The sequence below is a fragment of the Xenopus tropicalis genome, chromosome 4 (assembly GCF_000004195.4).
Source record: "Xenopus tropicalis strain Nigerian chromosome 4, UCB_Xtro_10.0, whole genome shotgun sequence".
In the NCBI taxonomy this organism is placed as follows: Eukaryota; Metazoa; Chordata; class Amphibia; order Anura; family Pipidae; genus Xenopus; species Xenopus tropicalis.
This window is the reverse complement of record NC_030680.2, coordinates 66,321,531-66,343,119: the sequence shown is the minus strand read 5'-3', so window position 1 is coordinate 66,343,119 and position 21,589 is coordinate 66,321,531. Positions and strand designations below refer to the sequence as shown.

General features: G+C 38.4%; 1 protein-coding gene across 1 annotated transcript in view; it reads right to left on the bottom strand.

Annotated features, from left to right (window-relative positions):
* The window catches only part of znf469 (zinc finger protein 469), an 88,212-nt gene that overhangs the window by 52,743 nt on the left and 13,880 nt on the right, over window positions 1–21,589 (bottom strand). The window contains exon 2 of the mRNA XM_012962311.3: window positions 787–1,032. The gene's annotated coding sequence lies outside the window, so the exon portion shown is untranslated. The remainder of the gene's footprint in view (window positions 1–786; window positions 1,033–21,589) is intronic.

Sequence of the window (21,589 nt, the reverse complement as noted above, 5' to 3'; positions counted from 1 at the left end):
ATGGTGGCATGACACTGCTTTCATTTTTTCTATGGACTTGTACAATTCTTTGGGAAAAGTAGCACAAGGGAAAAACTTACATTTATGGGGGTGTCTAACATATTACTCCCCACTGAATAGGGTTTTCCTTGACCTTTAAGTCAGTGACTCAGAGCAATAGGAAGTTTTTCCTTAAATTTGTTTTCCCTTCAATTACAACGACTACCCCCTAACATTCAACAGCTGTTGTACTTTTACAAAGCACATTTCTGGAGTATTTTTGGCTCAGTATTTAGCTCTGTGAGTGTTAATCATGTTGTAATAAAACCTATACTGCAATGATAGTTATTACCTTGCATTAAAATAATGGTTAAGACAAGCATCAATGCCCCAGTTATTGCAGGAATAGAGTTGCCTTGATGCCCCCCCATCAGTAACTGCTTAACTGCACTCCTTTTTACAAGCTTATATTTCACACAGTACTGTGCATCCCTACTGAAACAGTCTGGCATTTTTCAAACAACAACATTATAAATAATTTGCAAAGTTTTTCTGTTTAGAGAAGCTAGGCCTTCTGTTTAGAAATAAAAACTGAACAGGGTGACGCAGAAGGCATGTAGTGTAGTGGAAAGCAGTATTGACACAAGCTGTGTTAAAAGTACACTCTAAAGATGCGTAAATTCACTTAGTAAATAGACCCTTGTGTGCTTAGGCACTCAGACAACACCTCTCTCTACACCATTGATTTGCTTATACCAAATTATTTGCTCATAGTAATTTGTATCTAAATGAAAGTGATGCACATACCGTGTGTGCAGGAGTTGGGTAAGACTTTGCTTTGCCAAACCGTTATCCATTTACTCTGCCATAGGTTAACCCTTTGGGCCTCAGAAAGGCACCTGATGTATGACAACTTCTCTTCGGATGCTGAAGGAGGATGGCTTCTTAGTTAAGGGGTTAAACATCCAAGGCTAGAAGGAAACCCCAAGTGGATCAAGCAGGTTAAGTGTCAGCCAAAGGAAGACAGACGTCAACACTGTATATTCTTCCCAGCTGTAAAAACAAAGAGAGAAAAAAATCTGTGTAATTATGCATATTTATGTGTATATCTGTGCAGATATATTTTTGTATTCCTTTCTCTTAGTTTGTTTGTAATGGCTGTTGAACTGTTCTGCAGTGGCCCATCAGCATCACAAAGGTTTCCTTCAACAGTGTCAGCTGCAGTTATCCAGCTGCTGGAGGGCCATCACTGAAGTCAAATGTTTGATAAAAGGTAAAACAGTGCTGCATGGAACAAGACTGAAGCCATTTAACTTCATTACTGCTGTGCTTTAAGGCCAATATGAAAATGAGCCTCAGTGAACTGTGTATAATGAGCTTCTATCACCCTTACATTAGAGAAAAGGTGGGGGTCATTACACAGTGGGAGAAAAACTGCCAGTTTCAGCATACAATAATAATGTGGCTGGTTCAAAATTTTAATATAATAGTAAATATGGAGTCATTCTGGTGCAAAGTCAAAACTCCGAGTTTAAAAAAGCAAACTGTTTGATTAATAAAGGCTTTATTTTTTTATTGATACATAGGAAAAAATCACTTTCACTCAGGTATACTTGGGTGATACATTTATTAATATGAGTAGCAAAACTGACGCAGTTACTGTTTTGTGTAGACAAAGAGTGGATCCAAACGAGCAAATCTTTCTGCGACATTGGGCAAACATTCAAATCACATTGACGGGATATAGGCCATCGGGACAAGGGCCGCATCAATGAGCCAATGTGCTCCTCACCCCAATGGGACTTTTAAACAGCTGATTTTCAGCCAGATATCGGTCAGGCCTGTTTGAGGACAAATACATGGGCCAATAAGCTGCCCATGTATGGGCACCTTCAGACAGTGTAGTTCAGATGGTTTATATTTGTTGTCTTCTCAATAAACCAGAAGCTAGATAATATGTTAAATTGCTGTTTAGGTTGAAGACAGGAAGACAGATGTGTTTTGACTGGTGCAATTCTGTGTGGATTTTTCCTATATAATTTGCCTAAAAATTAGTAGACTATCAGAAAAAAATTGAAAAGTTTTAATTTTCTTTGGTGTCTTTTTCCTAAGATGACTGTCCCTGCTGCAACCTCTTACAAAGTGTGGAGCCCGTGTTTACTAAGGAAATGTCTATAGAGCAGGCTGTGAGCAACCAGTGAAGCCAGCAGAGTCCTGCGACCAATCAGCAGGGCTGTATGAAAGGCACCTTTATAAACTAAGATTCATACATCCAGACTTGTTTGCTAATGACTTGTTATGTAACGCTAAAATGAAGGTTACTATTACTAATATAAAACTCTGCTCTTTTATCAAATGCCTTATTAAAACAGCGAAAGGTCTAGGCCTTGACAAGACCTCATTATATGCACTGTTTTTCAGCAGACTGAAGGAAGCAATCTTCTCATTTGCCTGTCGGGTGACTGTGATCTGCCTCAGCAAGAAAATCCAGGAAGTAAGAAGTGCAATGAAAAATTGGTTTCTTGAAGTCAGACACAGAGAGGTTAACTAGCCCTGCAAATGTAATTTCCTTCAAACCATTTGCTTCCACTTACATTCCACTGAAACACTAGACTGTTGGCAAGCCGGAAAACATTGAGTTTCCGACTCTCTACGAAAATGACCAAATACAGAGATTTTGATGTGAAGGAGGTATGAAATAATGGAAAATTCTTAGAACTAAAAGCTGGGTTTCATTGTCTTCGCTTAGTCCAAGCGAGCACCCAGCATAAGCATAATTTAAACCCTCTGTAAGGGGTTAACGCCCCAGTAAAAGTGACCTTTCCTCTCTATCTGTTGACTTCATAAAAAATGTGGACCAGAATGCAAGACTATTGCATGAGCATCTTCTCTAATGACCTCCCCAATCCTAGAGCTAAAAGAGGCCCATATAGCTTCTAGGCCTTACTGTTTACACTATGGTTATAGCTGCCCTTACAATGGTTTCCTTCTCTTCATCTTCTATTAATGCAGTCCCCACAACTATTTTACTTTAAAATATATGCTGGAGAGCTCTTGCCAATGATTGATATTAAAGGTCTTCTGAATACTCCACACAAGCCTCTATTCCATGGCTGCCTATGTCATGTACCTTTGCTAGCTATAATTTAAACAAGTAAAATGACTTATAATGACTAATAATGAGTGGCTTTCACTGGTGTCAGTATTCACTGGCCCAGTATTCAGATTGCCACCTAGCAGGTATTTTACCATTCAAGCTGCTTAAAATGGTAGATACCAATGTTATACCTCTGCAGCTTTTGTGTTGAAGACCTGGTGTAATAATGAATGGCAAAGAGGCAGGCATAAGCAATTGTGGATCATACAGTATAATTGATAATGCTCTTGAAGAAATATTCAAAACAAGCCATAACATTTGTATGATTTGTAAATAAGCACAAATATCATCATATTATAAACTGTATTTTTCTAACTGTTCCACTGAGACTGCTGATCATGAAGATTTAGTGGGCTAGGACTCTATAGCTAGGAATATAAATATACTGAATTACTTCTTATTTGCTAGGGTGCTGAACAGTCAAGCTCTGTCTTGATTCGGATCAAGTAGAACAGGACCTATATGTATCGCTACATATGAATAAACATCCAGTAGTATCATTTACATTGCTTCTCTTCAACTTTAATGTGGTAAGACATAGGAAGTACACATGGTGGCTTTTATGTTTATAAACGTATGATTTCATTATACTTATTTCAGTCATGGACTCACTAGATACAACAAAAATGTATTTTTATGTAAGCAATAGAGATGTTAAAACATACAGTTTAAATTTTTAACACAATGCATTGTGTCAGGGGTGCAAAAAGAGTTCACAACGTGAGCTGGCGCTTTCCAAGCACAATGCAGCATTAGGGAGGAAACTGACAATAAATGACTGCATTGACTTTCAAAGCTTCTATTTCATTTGATTCAAAAGAAATAATATTAGAAAATAAAACATCTGTCCAAACATCCTGGAAGTAAAGAGCACGGTTCTTATTGGCCCAAGTTTGGCTTTGTCCATATGCCTTACATTAGAAGCAATAACCCATGTATTACTCTCCATCTGTGGAAATCTTTGTCCATGGATCTAGCTTAAGATAATGCATATTCTCTGCCAGAGGAGACATGAATGGGGACCAGATTCTTACCCTTGCTCTAAATATGTTAGATGATAACTGTATTGCCACACTTCAGGTTCTTGCTGATAGACAGATAAATGATAGATAGATAGATAGATAGATAGATAGATAGATAGAAACACTCTTATGTATCTTTTTCTTTCTTAAATTATTCCCTCAGATGATAATGGGTCATATGAAGTGGCCAGCCATTTATATGTAATGCCTGTTAGCCTGCATTATACTTATTTGTGCACTTTTTAATCTAAAAAAGGGGGGATACATATGAAGTACCGCAAAGGTACGAAACGCGTTACATGTGTTAACATGTTAACATGCGTAACATGTGTTACATGTGTTAGCTTTAAATAAATATACTTTGATTTTACTACATTTTTTGTGAACTTCTGCAAAACATTTTTTATACCAAAAATCCCGGAGTGCCTGCCTATTGATGTTTTTCGGTGTATCCACTTTTTAATCTAGACTAGTTTCTTACCCACTAAAGCCTTTGGCAGACTAATGAAAGAGGCTGGTGGTGAATACAAGGTTTCTCACGTAAGCCTTCTGGTTTTGCAGGTCCTACAACAGGTACCAATGATATAAATATGTGTTTTTCTGTTCCATATGGAGTATTAACACTATATATAGATATCAGTTGACATACAAAATAACTGTCTAGTATTATCTCTAGTCTAGAGACCATAAGATATTGGCTACTAAGGTACAGTGAGCAATTTCAATGTAATTTTGTAGTTTTTAATCACTTCAGCTCCTGGGCATATTTAGATCCTTTTATTACATAACATCTTGAATCTTCGCCACAACCTAAAGTTTTTACTTTTGCATTGTTGTCCATTGCCAATTCAATGGCAATATATATTTGGTATCTTTTATCCTGATATTCTACATTAGTTATTACATTACTTTATTTAATAAACAAATATCAGTCATGTGGCACAAGTGACATCACTGGAAATCGAAAATAATTGATGATATTATTATGTACCATTATATAGGTATGCAGGTTATACATGTACTATATAAATATAATCCAAGTACTGTAGCTGCACTCCCTTAAAAATGAGTTCTAGAGACCAAGTTTCTATATACTATTAATTCATTTAGCATTCCACAACTCTTTAAAAAAAAAAAAAAAAAAGTAACACTACTGCTGTTTTAGCTTTTCTCTTTGACCTTTTTTTAAGTTCACTGGAACTTGGAAGCAAAATGAGTCCTAGAATAACACCCCCTGGGCAAATCTATGTGATAGTTTTGCATGGGACATTTTTGGCAAATATAATATAGGAAATATGAGCTATAGACTCAGAAGCAGTGCCATCAATGGTCAAAGGTTCAAAAATATATAGAATTGATGTAAAGCAAGCACTTTTTTATAGAGATATGAGTTCCCTTTTTCTACTATGTATGAAATCCATACACGCTCAGACTGCTCTTATGCCAAACGATTGGATCTTACAGTGTATGGCCACATTTAGACCCTATGAAATAGGGGCCTCTGGTAGCCAACACTGTAATGAGAAATGGAGTGCATGTTACTGTTACATTAGAAAATACTTATATACCCTTAAGTTAACTTTTAGAATGATATAGAATGCCATATTCGTACCAAATTTGTGATTGGCCTTCGTAATTTATTTTTTCTAGATTTTGAAATACTTGCCTTACTCTTCTGCTTCTTTCCAGTTTTTAGGTGAGGGTCACTGACACCTAGCAGCCAAAAAACTATTGCTCTGTGAGGTTTCAATTCAATTGTTATTATTACTCTTTATTGCTTATCATTTTATGCAGGCACTCTCTTATTTTTATTTCAGTCTCTCGTTCCAACCACTGCCTGGTTGCTAGGGTAAATAAGACCCTAGCAACCAGATAGCTGCCAAAATATCAAACTGGGGAGCTGCTGAACAAAAAGCTAAAAAATTGGAAATTTAAGACCAACTGCAAAATGTTTCAAAATATCAATGTCTACATATTACTATAAGTAATTTTAAAGGTGAACTAACCCTTTACCTATAAAATGTTTATTTTTAAATAGTAATAAACCAATCAGTATAATATCCCTTTTAACTAGCTGGTTAAGCTTACATATATTCTTTGTTCTTGTGTCTGATAATGATCATATCAAGAAATTTAGATCTGGTATCACTTTTAGAATATATAATTTAGGAGCAGAATAATGCCGCAAAAAGCATTGCTGTGTAAACGATATAGGCTGGTGTCCCTTCTAGCAGCTAATGGGTTACTGTCTACTCACTTTAATTTTACTGGTTTAAATCCCGGGTGGATCATTTACGAAAGAACAGACTTTCTTACTAAAACACACCACATATAAAAAACAGATGCCATTTATACAGTTACAAATCAGTCCAGACGGCTGACGGGGATTTGCTGCAGGATCAGAGAATGGCACAAGCTTCATCTCATAGAGGCTACTGTTGGGAATCCCCTCAGTAAGCAGATAGAACTTTCCAGAGTAGCTACTGTAATTATCAAAGGAATAAGATGTTTGACTACCGGCCCAAAATTTATCCACAAGCTCACTGGAGAAGAATCTCCACTTCAGCTATGTTTTAATTGTAAATCTTGGGAAAACAAAAAGGGGCAGCCCCCCCAGATGAACGTACTGTTCTTTCACAAAGGAAAAAAAAACCTCAGAATGAACATTAATCTCCACACAATTCCCCACTCAGCTACCAAGTTCTAGAGAAAACAAAAACAGATTTCTCAGACCGAGTGATTCTATGTGGAAAGACCTCTGCCCCTTCCATTATTTGTTTAATGATATTTGGAAATATTACGCAATATCAATCATAATGTATTTGAGGAGGCCATAACCAGACAAAAATACACGTATTTACAATGTTTCCCCACACATAAGAAACTGTTCAGGGACAGATTTCCGCAGCCATGTCAACTGTATTAATTACTATGGAAGACCGGACTGCACAGTCCTAATAGGGATATGTTCAAGAGAAAATCAGGATGTACTACACAGCCCTGCTGATAATATAATAAATATATTATCTATAGGAACTAACCAATATGAACTTAAAATAAATAAAAATAATTAGGCATGTATTTCAGTGGCCAACAAACAGGCCATGGAACATTCTGTGGGCAGCATTCATGCTTGCATGCTCCCAACTGTTTTTCTATTTAGCTTATTGGTTTCATTGGGAGATGTGATGTTACCCTACTAAGCCATGCTTTTTGGCATGATGTGGCACCAACACAAAACAAAAGCCCTTCTGCTGTGAATATTCTCTTCTCCACACTGAAACCATTTTATACACATTTTCTAGCTGAAAACAGAAGTCCTTTGATGCCTCAAATTCTTTTCGTTGGTTGCACCTCTGTAACACAGCCAGCAACCCCCTGCACAGACTCACACTGTTCTGTTAATGTGTGGTTTGATATCCAGCGACAGTCAGTTTGTACATATGCATACTATGTACTATTTGTGTGTCTACCAACCAGGTGACAGGGATTTCTTGAGATCTGGGCATACCACAGCCTGCCTCTAAGTTTGCCCGCACATGGCTTTTAGAAAGCAATGGTTTCAGCGTGCTCTTCCACTGCCAAGATCTGCAAAGCTTTCCTGTAATGTACCCTGACATTTCAGATTAACGGCTCTATCTATAGCTATTCATGGCAGCCATAAAATGAGCTTCTGTTTATTTGTCCTGGCTCAGATTCCCATAATCAGAAGCTGTGCTTAAAGTATAGTATATGTGTGGTATGATAACAATATTTTCATACAGCATTTATCTGCCTTCTAGTTCACGGATGCAGTCTTAGCACACCACAGAAATGCAGTGATCCTTATTGTAACCATATGCACAACACTTTTTAAAGGCCCATAGTGTTAACAGATAATAAGATAACTTACTCAACTTGATCTCTAATACAACCTGGATAATCTGTAGCCCAACCATCTGGCTTCTTTAAAATCCAGATGCATGCAACTCCCTATTTAATTACTGCAAAGCCATCAAGCATACAGCATATAGCATTAATGCATATACTAGTTAAATATCACTTGTATTTAAAGAACAACTATTGCCACAAACAATGTCTCTCTTAAAGGTCTTTATGAATATATATTGCATAAAACAGCTCATATGTAAAACCCAGCTTCACCTAAATTAACCCATTTCATAAAAATATACTTTTTAGTAGTATGGGCCATTGGATAATCCTAAATAAAAAACTGTCATCTTAAAGGAGAAGGAAAGTTAAACACTAAGTAAGCTTTATCAGAAAGGTCTGTGAAAATACAGCCATAAGCACTTACAGAAATGCTGCACTGAGTTCTCTATAAAAAAAATACAGGATTTCTTGTCTCTTTTTTTGTGAACATGTTCTTCAGTATCAGACTTCATCTCCTTTAGGGCTCCTTCAGGTTTGGGGCACAAGTCTGCTCAGTTCTCTCCCCCTCCCATCTCCTGCTCCCACCTCCCATGAGAATGCATAAGAACTCACTTCCCCCACCCTTAAGAATGTGTGATCTGAGCTTCTAACAGCTATAACTGCAGCAGGAAGCTACCAAGACCAAGCTAAAATGGCAGATGCTATCAGAGGGAAATTCTAGGGCTCTTTACTCAGGTATAGTAAAGCTTTCTGCTGAATAAATATAGTGTTCTAGGTGGCACTAATGTGGCGAATCTATTGGCAGTAAAATGCCAAAATTACTTTCCTTCTCCTTTAAGAAATGTTGCCCCCTGGGATCATTCGATTCACGGTGCACATAAACAGACCAAGGGCACACATACTTGTTAGATCACATCACCCAATGGACAAAGTTCTGTCTTTTACTCCCACTCTTTTCCCTATTACATTTAGAGCTGCATTATTTCCTGTCAGGTGATCTCTGGAAGAGCACAAAAATGATACCAAATGGTGGCTCAAGGGAAAAAATGTAAAAATGGCAATATTAACTGAAATATATATTCCAATTTGGTAAGATTCTTCAATAGACCACTTAATATGATATAAATCTGTCTGTGAGTTAGGTACTCTGTTAGTTAAAGGAGAAGGAAAGGCTACGTCACTTGGGGGTGCCAAAATATTAGGCACCCAAAGTGACTTTAATCGCTTACCTTTTACCCCGGGCTGGTGCCCCTGTTAGGAGAAAACCGCACCAGCCCGGGGTACCTGCAGCGAGCGCTTCCTCCTTCCTTGTTCCTTCTGTCGGCAAAATCCTTGGGCCGGTGCATGGGCAGTAAAGTGAAGAGCCGACTTTTTTGTTAAAGTTACGCTTTCCACTCTAGTGCGCATGCGCAAGTTTGAAGCAGGAAGAGGAGACACTTGCAGGTACCCCGGGCTGGTGCTGTTTTCTCCTAACAGGGGCACCAGCCTTGGGTAAAAGGTAAGTGATTAAAGTCACTTGGAGGTGCCTAACATTTTGGCACCCCCAAGTGACTTAGCCTTTCCTTCTCCTTTAAGTATTCATTCTTAAAGGAGAGGGCATTGCCCTCTGCTGTTTGTTTTAACTTCTATTATGATACAATCTGTTTTACAAAATATAACCCAGAGGAAAAACCTAAACAGTCTCTGAATTTTATTATTAACATGTCAGCACAGAGAACTTTGTATATGGCAGGTGTTCACAGTAATAAATCTTAGTTCATTTCACATGCCATTCACTTTATCTGGCAGTCAGATAAGTTATAGTTCTTAGTATTGGACTAAACAATGTCAGTTGCTAAGCATGGCAGTAAGAGGATATTAGAAATTTTGCACTATGGGATCATAAGCTGAAAGGCCTTTCAGAAATATTATCATTATCACCATTTATTCGTCATGCAGTACTTTACAAGTATTTATTAGGAAAAGGTGTCTTCATAATGTAACAAACAAGGGTTCAGAGTAAAAAATAGGATCAGAGGGCCCTACCCACAAGATCTTATTCTTATTTCGATGAGTTGCATGATACTTTGGTAATCCTTCCAAAGTAACTCCACAGCATTCACACCTCTGTGAGTTTCAGATGTCACCTTTCTGAAGAGTTACAATGTGCCATTGTGATTGGATTAGTGGAAGAGTATTTATGCTGAGGACTTTCAATACCAGACTGAAGAAGCTCCTCAGATGAGTAGTGAAAAGTCTTCAATGATTACTTAACAATTCCAGTTGCTTTAGAATTATTTATACATAGGAGGGCGAACACTACAGGCCAGGACTCTGCTGTATTTCGACACCTAAAAGACAAGGGACACTCCTTTGAAAATAGCAAGATCCAAATTTTGGACAAAGAAGACCGCTGGTTTGAAAGAGGTGTAAAAGAGGCCATTCATTTTAAAGTGGAGAAACCATCCCTAAACAGAGGCGGGGGACTTCAACACCATCTGTCTGCTACATACAATGCTGTTCTAACATCTGTACCCCGGCAGTTTCAGGGGTACTCTTCACACATCCATTCATGCAACTCTAACAAGTAACACCTGTTTTGAAGAGTTGCATGATACTTTGGTAATCCTTTTAAAGTAACTCCTCAGCATTCACACCTCTGTGAGTTTCAGATGTCACCTTTCTGAAGAGTTACAAACTCCCATTGTGATTGGATTAGGGGAAGAGTATTTATGCTGAGGGCTACCCATACCAGTCAGTTGAACTGAAGAAGCTGCTCGGATGAGTAGTGAAATGTCTTCAATGATTACTAAACAAGTCCAGTTGCTTTAGATTTATTTCTACTAGATATTCCTTAGATTCTTCTACAGTTCTTATTGGTTCTAACCTCAAACTGGTGATATGAAAAAATATACACCATCCCCAAGTTATATAAATAAAGTACTTATAACAACTGTCGTGGGTTAAATGAAAAATAAAGCTTAGCTAAAGGCAGTGATCCACAACCAGTGACTCAGGGGCAATATGTTGCTCACCAACCCCTTGGACGTTGCTCTCAGTGCCCCCAAACCAGGGAGTTATTTTTGAATTCCTGACTTGGGGGCAAATTTTGGTTGAATACAAACAAGATTTACTACCAAATAAAGCCCCCTGTAAGCTGATAGCATGCATAGAGGCTACCTAATAGCCAATCTTAGCCCTTATTTGGCACCTTCATGAACGTTTATGATGCTTGTGTTGCTCTCCAAGTCTTTTTACATTTGACTGTGGCTCATGAGTAAGGTTGGGGATCCCTGGCTAAAGGAGTCGGGCAGGAATGTTGTACATTATGTTTTGGGCTTCTGTACCAGCCTAAGGCAACCATAGCCCTTTAATAGGGAAGGTCTGTTCCTTCGAAGATGCCCCCAGTAGCTACCCATTATCTGCTGATTCATAGTAACATTGTAATTTAGGTTGAAAAAAGACACAAAAAAAAACTTCAGTCACACTTTACTGCTGAGCTGCAAGTGATATCACCCCTCTCAGCAGCCGATCAGCAGAACAATGGGAAGGAATCAAGATAGCAGCTCCCTGCAGGTATCAGAATAACACTCAATAGTAAGAAATTCAAGTCTGTCTTGTGACTCCACTAACATGGGAGTAGGCAAAAACAATAGGTTATCTGAAAGCAGTTCTAATGTGTAGTGCTGGCTCTTTCTGAAAGTTCAGACTCAGGTACAATGCACATGTAAGATGGCTGCCTACACACTATTATTACAACTAAAAAAATATATTTGTTGGTTCAAGAATAAAATTCAATAAAAAGTATACCATACTGACACACTTACGAGCTTGCATACAAATTCAGTATGGAGAATCTTTTGAGTAAGCTTATGAAACTATTACTGATTGTCTTGCAGTTTCAGGTTTACATAGGGCACCATTATTCTATGTCTCTTTGTCTAGAGCCTTTGTAATCTGCCATTACCAGCCTAGAGGTAAATTGTTGGCTGACAAGCTGGTTGTTATAACCAGGGACTTGCTAGTGTCTTGCTGGGCTTGAGTACCTGGTAGTATTTCAGGTCTCATTACCAGATGCTACTGTGCAGCAAACACCAACACTATCTTAGCATAACATAACTCAGACAGTTTGGATAGGTTCCACTTTGAATGTATATATTGTATAGGCTCTGCGTATGGGCCTTTTGGCATCTTAGCAACATACTAAAAAAAAAGAGAAATGCAGTGTTTTGTCTTATAACACAGGAAAAAGCTGTCTGTATTCCGTCCTGCTTGTCAGTGATACGCACTAAATATTATATTTGATTAGAGGATTGAACTTTTCCTATAAATTCCTTTCTGAGCTTTCAGGAAATAATTGAACAACATTATGTTATCAGTGTTATAAATATGAAGGATAAATACCAGAACTAGTAAGACTGGTCATTGTTTTTTTTACCAGAAAAGTCGCTACTTAAGAGTTTACAGTTTTTAACTTATATTTGTGAATACTACAGCTTTGCTTTTATAGGTATTAGCAATTTGTTTATGCAAAAAATATGGATGGAACATGAGAACATTTACATGTCCAAACATTAACATCTTCAGTATAAACACACTGCAATATTTTTGTCAGTTCTAGGCTCATTCAGTAAAAAGGGTTAATCCTGTGCTTCGCTACTCTCACTGGAGCCCAGCAGGATAGGACAAGCCTCTCTGTTTGGTCACTGGTTACCAACACTGGGCTGCAGGGCATCCTCTTCGTCCTAACAAGCCTGATCACGCCAGTAATTCTAAAGCTACCTGTCACTGTGTGTAAGAGACTTGATATAATCCGATCAGAGACCAGGGATAAATCTAGAGTCCTGAAGCAAATGATAATGGGGTATAATGAAGAGGCTGGCTGCATTCCATTACCTTCTAGGTCTCTAGTATTTAAGCTCTTGTGATTGGGGTGCCCTGATTTATTATTCTGTGGGTGTTTCTGCTTGTTATTTTTTTTCTCCGTTTTGTTATGCACAGAGAAAGAAAGGGATGGTGTTATATGAATTCTAATCATATTACCAGCACAGGGCCTGCATCAAATATAAAAAGCCTAATGGTCTCAGCTGATGGAACACTAAAATTCTTAGCATTCTTAGCCACATAGCATAAGGTTTGTAAAACTGATTGCATTTATTTAATTATAATTACATTTTTCAGGAGGAAAAACAGGCTATGGAGCTACCATAAGTACCTTGCTTAAAACACAGTGTTTCGTTAGGTCAAGTGTTTCCTACTCTAGTTCAGCAATTTGTCTGTGTATGTACCATTCTCCCCCATTTATATTGCCTGTTTAAAATGCCAATTCAGGTTCTCTGGACAGATGTATAGTATAGGACAAGGCAGTCCAGCTGGCAGCCTGCTAACTGGTCTACCTTATGCAGCTCCTGTAGTACAGTCTGACTGTTGTGACTGCTTACCTTGTGTAAATTTTGAAAGGTATCAGTACTTAGATTAACTGGCCCCTGCATTGTTCACACCTGTAAGCACTGGACTGTTCACACTTCAGAGTCAGACTGTAAGTCCCTGCATACTCTGCCTGCCCTAGGCTGCCTGTGGGAGATGAGCCTGTTGCAAGTGTCTTCTGGGGGTTTGTTAGCATATAGTTGTAATAGTTGTTAAGGAGTCCCTAAAATGTTTGTACGTGCTGGGGGTTGCTGTGCTATCCAGAGTGGAGAAGGAGGCATATGGATTGAGGGGTATGTCTTAATTTGACATGTATTAATACAACAGGTGATATCCCTGCAGTGACCACCAACCATTTGTCTTTTTTGCCGTGCCACCAGTAATGGTAATGGTCTTGAAAGTTCTTGTGATAACATGGGTGTGGTTTAAAAACTAGGAGTGGGCAAAACTAAAAAACTTAGCAAGCGCCAAGGGTCAGTTTTGCAAACTGTCTTTTAATGCATATAATGAGCATTTTTAATAAAATGTATAATATTATTGTCCAATGCATTTGTTTTTTTGTTGGAGATTACTAAGGTTTCATGTTCAGTTTTGATGAGCATGTGTCAAAAGACACCACTGGAGTCTATTGGAGTGGATACAAAATTATTCCTTGCCTCAACTACACACTTGGCATGGGTTGATCTATAAATGTGGGTGACCAACAAGTTACATTTGTTAGTAGTGGATACATCCCTAAAGAGACCTAGGTGTATCAAAGTTCAAAATATACAATTAATACAAAAAACTGTACACATGTGAGAGAGGAGACAGTGTGTAAGAATATCACTGGAGCAGACAGAAACAAACATCCCTTTCAGGAAAAGTGGCTTCTCTCAGCAAATATTCTCATTGCAAGCTTTGGAAATTCGAATTAAAGCTTTTGTATCAACAACCAGACAACAGAGAAAGACATTCGACCAACTAGCATCTTGTGCCCACATTTTATCAAGAATGAATGAACTGGCGTCTTTGTTGATTTATTCCAGTCGCTGTTTAGGGGAATTTTCTTTTATTCAGCTACTTCACAGGCACCCCACAAAGGAGAATAAAAAGGAAGACATGAGCCAAGCATTTATCCTTCAAGGCTGAAACTCCAAGCCTGCAGGCCCTCGAGATACTAATTTAGGTTTGATGTAAAGACACAGCTTGCAGGAAAACCACATGAAAGAAGACAATAACAGACCTGCTTTGGATCACAGTGCAGTGCAAATTCACCTCAAGATGTTTTAATTTTAGTGTATGTCTGCAAACTGATCCCATAGAATTTATAGTCTGCATGGAAATCCAGTGCTACTAGCAGAAACCAGTGGAGAACCACTTAGCACAATTATATCTTAAACTACATTTATAGAACCAAAAAGTTCACACATTTTCATGTCCAGTGTAGGTCTATTCAGTAGTGCAAGGTAGAAAGGTTTCAGTCCAAGCTGTTATTTAGGATTAATTATAGTGGTGCTTATCCTATGCCCTCTGTGCCAATACCACAAACGATAGATCTGAAATGAACAGATGTGAGGGGTTGTACAAGTGCCCTGAGAGACAGTTGCACGTGCACAAGATTGCAGATAGAAGAGTTCTCTACCTAAGAGGCATACTCTTAGTACCCAAAGGGTTGCTACCATTCAAAATCTCCTATTTAAAATTTTCAATTTCATTTTCACTCAGTTATAGACCTGTGTACTTATTATTCCAATTAAAGGTCTAAACTCTGATAGTGACGTAAAAAAGACTTTCAAATATTGAGCCCTGTTGTCAGGATGTCCAGTTCAACTTTTTTCATGTTGTGGGAGGATTATTTCTCATAGCAGATGTTAAAGGGCTGGATTAAAGTAAAATGATAATTTTACCCAAAGAAGTCAATGGCATCCTTGAGGAGACTGAATATCATAAAAAGTCCTTGGAGGGCCACAGCTCTACCTGGACAGCCCTAATGGATACTCTATTCGTTGTCTTGGAGCTTACCATTCACTGTGTAGCAGCTAAAGTAGTTACACTAGTTATAGTACAGAAGGTCATGTATTCCATGGAAATCACATTGTCCTTGTGAGGGTCAGCTTAAAGTCCCCAAAATATCTGATCAACTGTTTCAGCGCTAAGTTTCCCATAAGCAGCTCATAGTAATGGCAGAAGTAGCTCTAGACCTCAAAAGAGATGAATCCGTCACTACTTTTAAAAAGCACCCCTTCCAAATAAAGAGAATGTGTTTGGAATATTCCATGCTCTTCCTTCCTGGCCCAGATGTATGATAAAGTAGCATTTATCACATATCTTCATGGTAATGGGTTTGTGTATGTCACAAATGGCAATGAAAGAGCATCCACTGCCAATGAACAGTGGGTTCAAAATAGCAAATACCCTGATACGTTAAGAATGAGCACACAGATATTAAATAAAGCTCATAAAACTCATCACTGAATAGGCAATACGGGACAGCAATCTATGGCTACATCCCAAGCAACCCACATCGAGGAAAATGTGTCTTTCAATATATAAATATGTATAGATGCAGTTTCTAGTGGATGGCTGGTGTTTTGGAAAGCAGCCACTTCCTAGACTTCTGAAGTCTTACAGAGATTGTGGTAAAACGTCATATATTCAGTTCTTTGAGCCAAAATTAGGCAGAAAATGTAAAGCAGCTGGATAGCACTAAAAGCAGACATAAAGCATTATAGCTTTAGTTTTTTCTCTCAATTACAGTTTCCAAACACTAAGCCATTTAACACAACAAAATGAAGATTGGAATTCTCATGATAAAACAGGATAAAGTATACATGGAGAACAGAATATCAGCAGCACAAGTGAAGTTAATCCTAAATATTTTCTAAGTTAACAGAAATTCATGTTGATAGAAGAGCAATCCTAGAGGGTGTCTTAAACTTAAGTCAGACCAAGCGGAAAACTGCCTGTTCCACCCTCATAATGCAATGGAGGATGACATTCAACAACAGTTACAGGTATGGGATCCGTTATCCAACAAACCTGTTATCCATAAAGCTCTGAATCACAGAAAGACCATCTCACATAGACTCCCTTTTAATCAAATAATTTAAATGTTTAAAGGAGAAGGAAAGGCTAGTAAAGAGTTAATCTCAAGCTGTAGGCATACCTTCAGTTGTCTCAGTAGTGCCCTTAAGTCTCCCCATATTTCACCTGTTCAGAAGATCAGAAGCCAAACAGGAAGAAAAAACGCTGAGCTGTGTATAGAAAGTTCCCATAATGCCTCACTCCTGCACCGAGACCAAGACCAAGTGTACATGCTCAGTTAGTTAGACTAAGTCAGCTTCCTGCTGATTGGCTCAGATCCACATTCCTAAGGGAGGGGAGTGAGTTCTTAGCATTCTTGAGGGTGGGGGGAGCAGCAGAGAGGAGATGGCAGGCAGCTGCATGTCTCTGGCAGAGGAAAACAGACACAACTAATCTTTTGACAGAGAAGTCAGTGCAGCGTTTCTGTGAGTGCTTCTGGCTGTATTTACATAGACCTTTCTGATAAAGCTTACTTAGTTTTTACCTTTCTTTCTCCTTTAAGAACTATTCCCTTTTTCTATGTAATAACAAAACAGTACCCTGTACTTGATCCTAACTAAAATGAAACCTTATTGGAAGCAACACAATCCTATGGGGCTTTATTAACATAACATTTATTTTTTAGTAAATATGTAGATCCATATTATGGAAAATCCTCTTATCTGGAAAACCCCAGGTCCCGAGCATTCTGGATAAATGGTCCTATACCTGTATTACTATTGCTACTTTTTATCAGAAGAGATAAAAACCAGACACAATTCCATTAGAAACAATATTTCTATTAAATATTGTTTTCCATTACTGTACACCTCTGTTGCATGCTCCACATACCTCTTCACATGAGAAACAAGTCCTAACACTTTCTTTTATATTTGCAGAAAACTGGGGCAATAACTTACTTTATATTCTGCAGAACTACATTTGTTTTGACTACTAGTTATTAAAGTCATATTGTAAGCTGTCTTTTGGATGATCTTCTGTGGTCTACTTGTTGTCTCCAGGAATTCCCTGGATATGAACATAATGATATACATAATATAGAATATGTAAGTAATGAGAGTGAGTCAGAACAGTAATCAGAGTGAGTCAGCAGAGAGTAACATCTGTCTCGGCAGGTTATCTCATTGACATACGCTATAAGGCTAAAAGTATTCAGATCACTTTTCAAATTGCATTTCCTCAGCTGGAACTCACTGCCAAGCTCCACACTCTCTGGAAGCAGTGTCAGCACAAGTACTATTTTTTGGCAGCATACATTTTTTTATGTGCAAGCAGGCACAAACTTCACCATGTGCAATGCCATGGGTAAGCTAAAGTGATGTACAAAGGAGTAAAGCAGATTGTCACTATTAAGCAATTACCAGGCTTGTAGCAAAAAACACATTATCAAGGCTCTGGTATGGTTGTTAATATGAGATTTATGAGTGACTGAAGCAGACACTGGACCACAAGAGCTTTACTTTTGGTTATTTCCACCAGATGTGTAAGATTGCAATCTCCAATCCACACCTCCTGAAAGATTCTGTGCAACCTTACTAGAACCATGAACTATCAAAGACTTGTGTGCGTATTCCAACAATGATATACTAATAGAGCAATGATCTGCATTGTCCAATATCTATTGACACTTTGTATTGTTAAACATCCCCACTCCAAGCTTTCTTGTTAGACTATAGATGAGTTCCAGTGCCATTTAAATACTGATTTAATTAAAAGCACCAGCTGGTTAAATTTAAGAATTTTAATATAAATCTCTGGGTTAATGATGCCCCCCTGATATGGGCTAATATGGGTTCAATAATTATTTGGCCTGTGCAACACATCAGGAGATACTTAATTAAGATAATGTGCATTTAAAGCAACCTATTTCAGTGGTTGCTGTGTGTGCAAGACTATTCTGCCTGATAACATTGTAACAATTTAGACAGTATAAAACCCACTTAATCTTTGGGGTAAAGTTGAGTCTAGGATTAGTAGATTTGCTGCAACTGTCTCCCCTCTCCAACATTTTTGTGTTCTGAGTGTAGTGGGTTTATAACAAACTCAATGTTTGTTGTTCAACTCAGAATCAAGTCCAGCAACTGTTTCTCAGATACATCTTCTAACGGTGGCCATACATGGGCAGATTTAAGCTGTCCATTCAGGTACTTCAGAATGATTCAGCAGCTTATCTGCCTTATCCTTTATGGGGCCCTCCGACAGGTCTGCCCAACCAATATATGGTCAAAAATCGCCCAGATGTCGATCGGGCAGGCTTGATTGGGGACTTATTGGCTCATTGATGCAACCCTCGTTCCAACTTCTCACATTACCTTCATTGTAATGCAATAGTTTGGCCCTAGTGCCAAATGATCGCATTAGCATGATATTGCCCACCCAAGGTGGGCATATCAGGGTAAAAGATTCTTACCATGTATGACCACCTTTAAGGCTTATAAATTGATAAACCAATTCTGATGGACTAGTTTTGAATGTAAGTCTTGTATGTTTGCCAGTTTGTCTCTACTATGCCAAAATGGGGTTGTGTGAGGGCCCAATGCTTGCACAGGCAACTACTAATTGAGCTGATCTATATACAGTAAATAGTGAAAAAATACAGGAGACCTGAGAATATTATTAGTGCCCTTCCTGTCTCAAAGACTGTCCTTTTCGCTATGTCTTTACTATGGCAGGTTCCTTTGGCAGTGAGCAGACTGTTCTTTCTATAAAGATCTTTTTCTCCAGCAATTAATAAAATGTCCTTTTCCATCATTTCATCGTGCAGAGTCTTGTTATTTGTACAGGTCATAGGATAGAAATTTCCTGTAAAACTCTATAGACATTGGCTATGTTTGTGTGTACCAAATAGTTCCTTCCACAGTTTTCAGTATGTCACTGTCACATCTGGCAACTAGAGGGCTGTACAAGGCAAATACTGGCCGCTATAATTTATTGGTAGGAACGCAAGGAGATGAAGAGATATGCAGAGTGAGCAGACAGGAATTTGAGCATTAACAAAGATCTTAACGGTGACTTTGTGGAAGTGTTTTCATTAAGCGTTTAGCGTGAGCCCTATGCCATTCCTCTGGTCTTGCCCTGTGCATATCATCCTGCTTCCCCCTCCGCAGGGAGAAGGGTTAGCACATTGCTACAAAAGACTCCTGTATTTCTGAAAAGAAAGGCCTCACGTTCAATCATCTCACATCCCCGGCTGCATGCTGGAGATTACTGTTCCTTGCCTGGAAAAAGAATATTCCTTCCAATAATAAACAGGAGCTTTCCCTCACCAGCTAACCAGAATTCTGCTTCTTTCCCTTTTATTAACCCTCCATCATGCTGCAAGGATCCAAGACAAATCTCTGCACATTTCTGCTCCATCCTTGCAGCTAAAAAGCAGCATCAGGAGGAAAAAAACAACACATGTTGTTCTGATAAAACAGAGCAATCCTATCATACAGGTCGCGTCACACATTGGGTTTCAGTCTAACTGTTTATGTGTTTGTCTTGTACAGTTTGCACGTTATGTAGTATTTTTCATCTCTAATAAAGAGTGTGTAACCCTTCCGTAACTATGCATGCTTTCCAAGCCAGAAGACTTTATACATTCTTCTGCATGGAAGACAATTGTGGCTTTACAGTGGCTAATAAATGACACTGTCCCTTTCCAGTTTAAATTAGATTAAAATAATACTAAAAGATGTCAGCAATATAGACTTTCCCCCCTTCTGCCCTCTACATGATGCTGTTCTGAAAAATGCCACTGTTCTGACTGGTTCCCTCAGTTTGTCCCATTTTCTAAAACCGGTGGTTTTTGGTTGAAATTCAGTTGAAGATGCACTTTTTTTACCATTGTGATTAAACCAACAGCGCCGTATTCGCAGCCCTTAAAGAGAGAACTAAACCCTAAAAATGCCATATTTTATATACTGAACTTACTGCACCAGCTTAAAGTTTCAGCATCTCTATAGCAGTAATGATCCAGGCCTTCAAAACTGTCACAAGAGCTCCCCATTTTGGATTTGGTTTGAAGTGTCAGTGACACTCACATGCTCAGTGTGACATTTATATTCTATATACGCAGTATATTGTAAGTTGGTCCCTAAACTCAGTAACTGAAAGCAGCACAGAGCTTGGCAGTGAATCAGCAGAAAAGAAGATGGGGAGCTACTGGGGGCATCTTTAGGGGCACAGATCTTTCCTGCTAAAAAGCTGTGATTGCCTTGGGCTGGTAAAGGAGCTCCAAACATAATGTACAACATTCCTGCCCTACTTCTTTATTTGAGCTTTAGTTCTCCTTCAACAAGAAACTGACAGTGAACTAAACATTTATGCTAATATATGTTATGAACTTCAGTAATTTGTTGCGGAAAAACTTACATTTATGCCATAAAAATTGCCCTACAGTTCCAGCACAGTTACAGTTCTGCTTTCAAGACAGACCTCACAGACCTGGACAAACTCTTGGCTGTGTGTGAGAAAACAAATCCTTAGGCTGCAATTTAGGCCCAAGGTGGTAATTAAACATGCAGCACTGACAGGGGCAGAGCTGACAGTAGGGTGACAGGAAGGTTTCTAAAAGAACTTTAAAATGAAATAAGCACTTTAAAGAAGAAAGGCGGGTTTGGAGGAAAGTAAATCCTATTCTAACCTGAAACGTGCCGGATAATGATAATGATTATCTCTGTACACTTCCACTGCCGCAAGCACTGCTTCACAAGGGAAAATGAGCCCCTTTGCTAGCAGGCTGAAGCAAAGTGTCACTCAGACCAGATCTGAAATCTAAACTTAATAGTGTAGAAGTCACCGCCATGCCAAATGCTTTTTTTTACTTCAATATTTTTGTTGGTTTGAAAAGCAAAAATTTTATATTAAGAACCATTATCTATTCACATTCAAGTTCATAAAAGTGTCTCTTAAACCTTAAACATTCTGTAATAGGGCTTGATCACAAAATGGGAAAGTATTTGGTTTTAAGTGATACTGATGCATTTGCCATTTGTGTTCCCCTATACAAGTGTGAAACAATAATAAATGCTACAGAACAAGTCAGGTGTGGAAGCTCAGGTGGCTTTACTGTAAAAAAGTCATACCTCAGAAGGAATTGCTT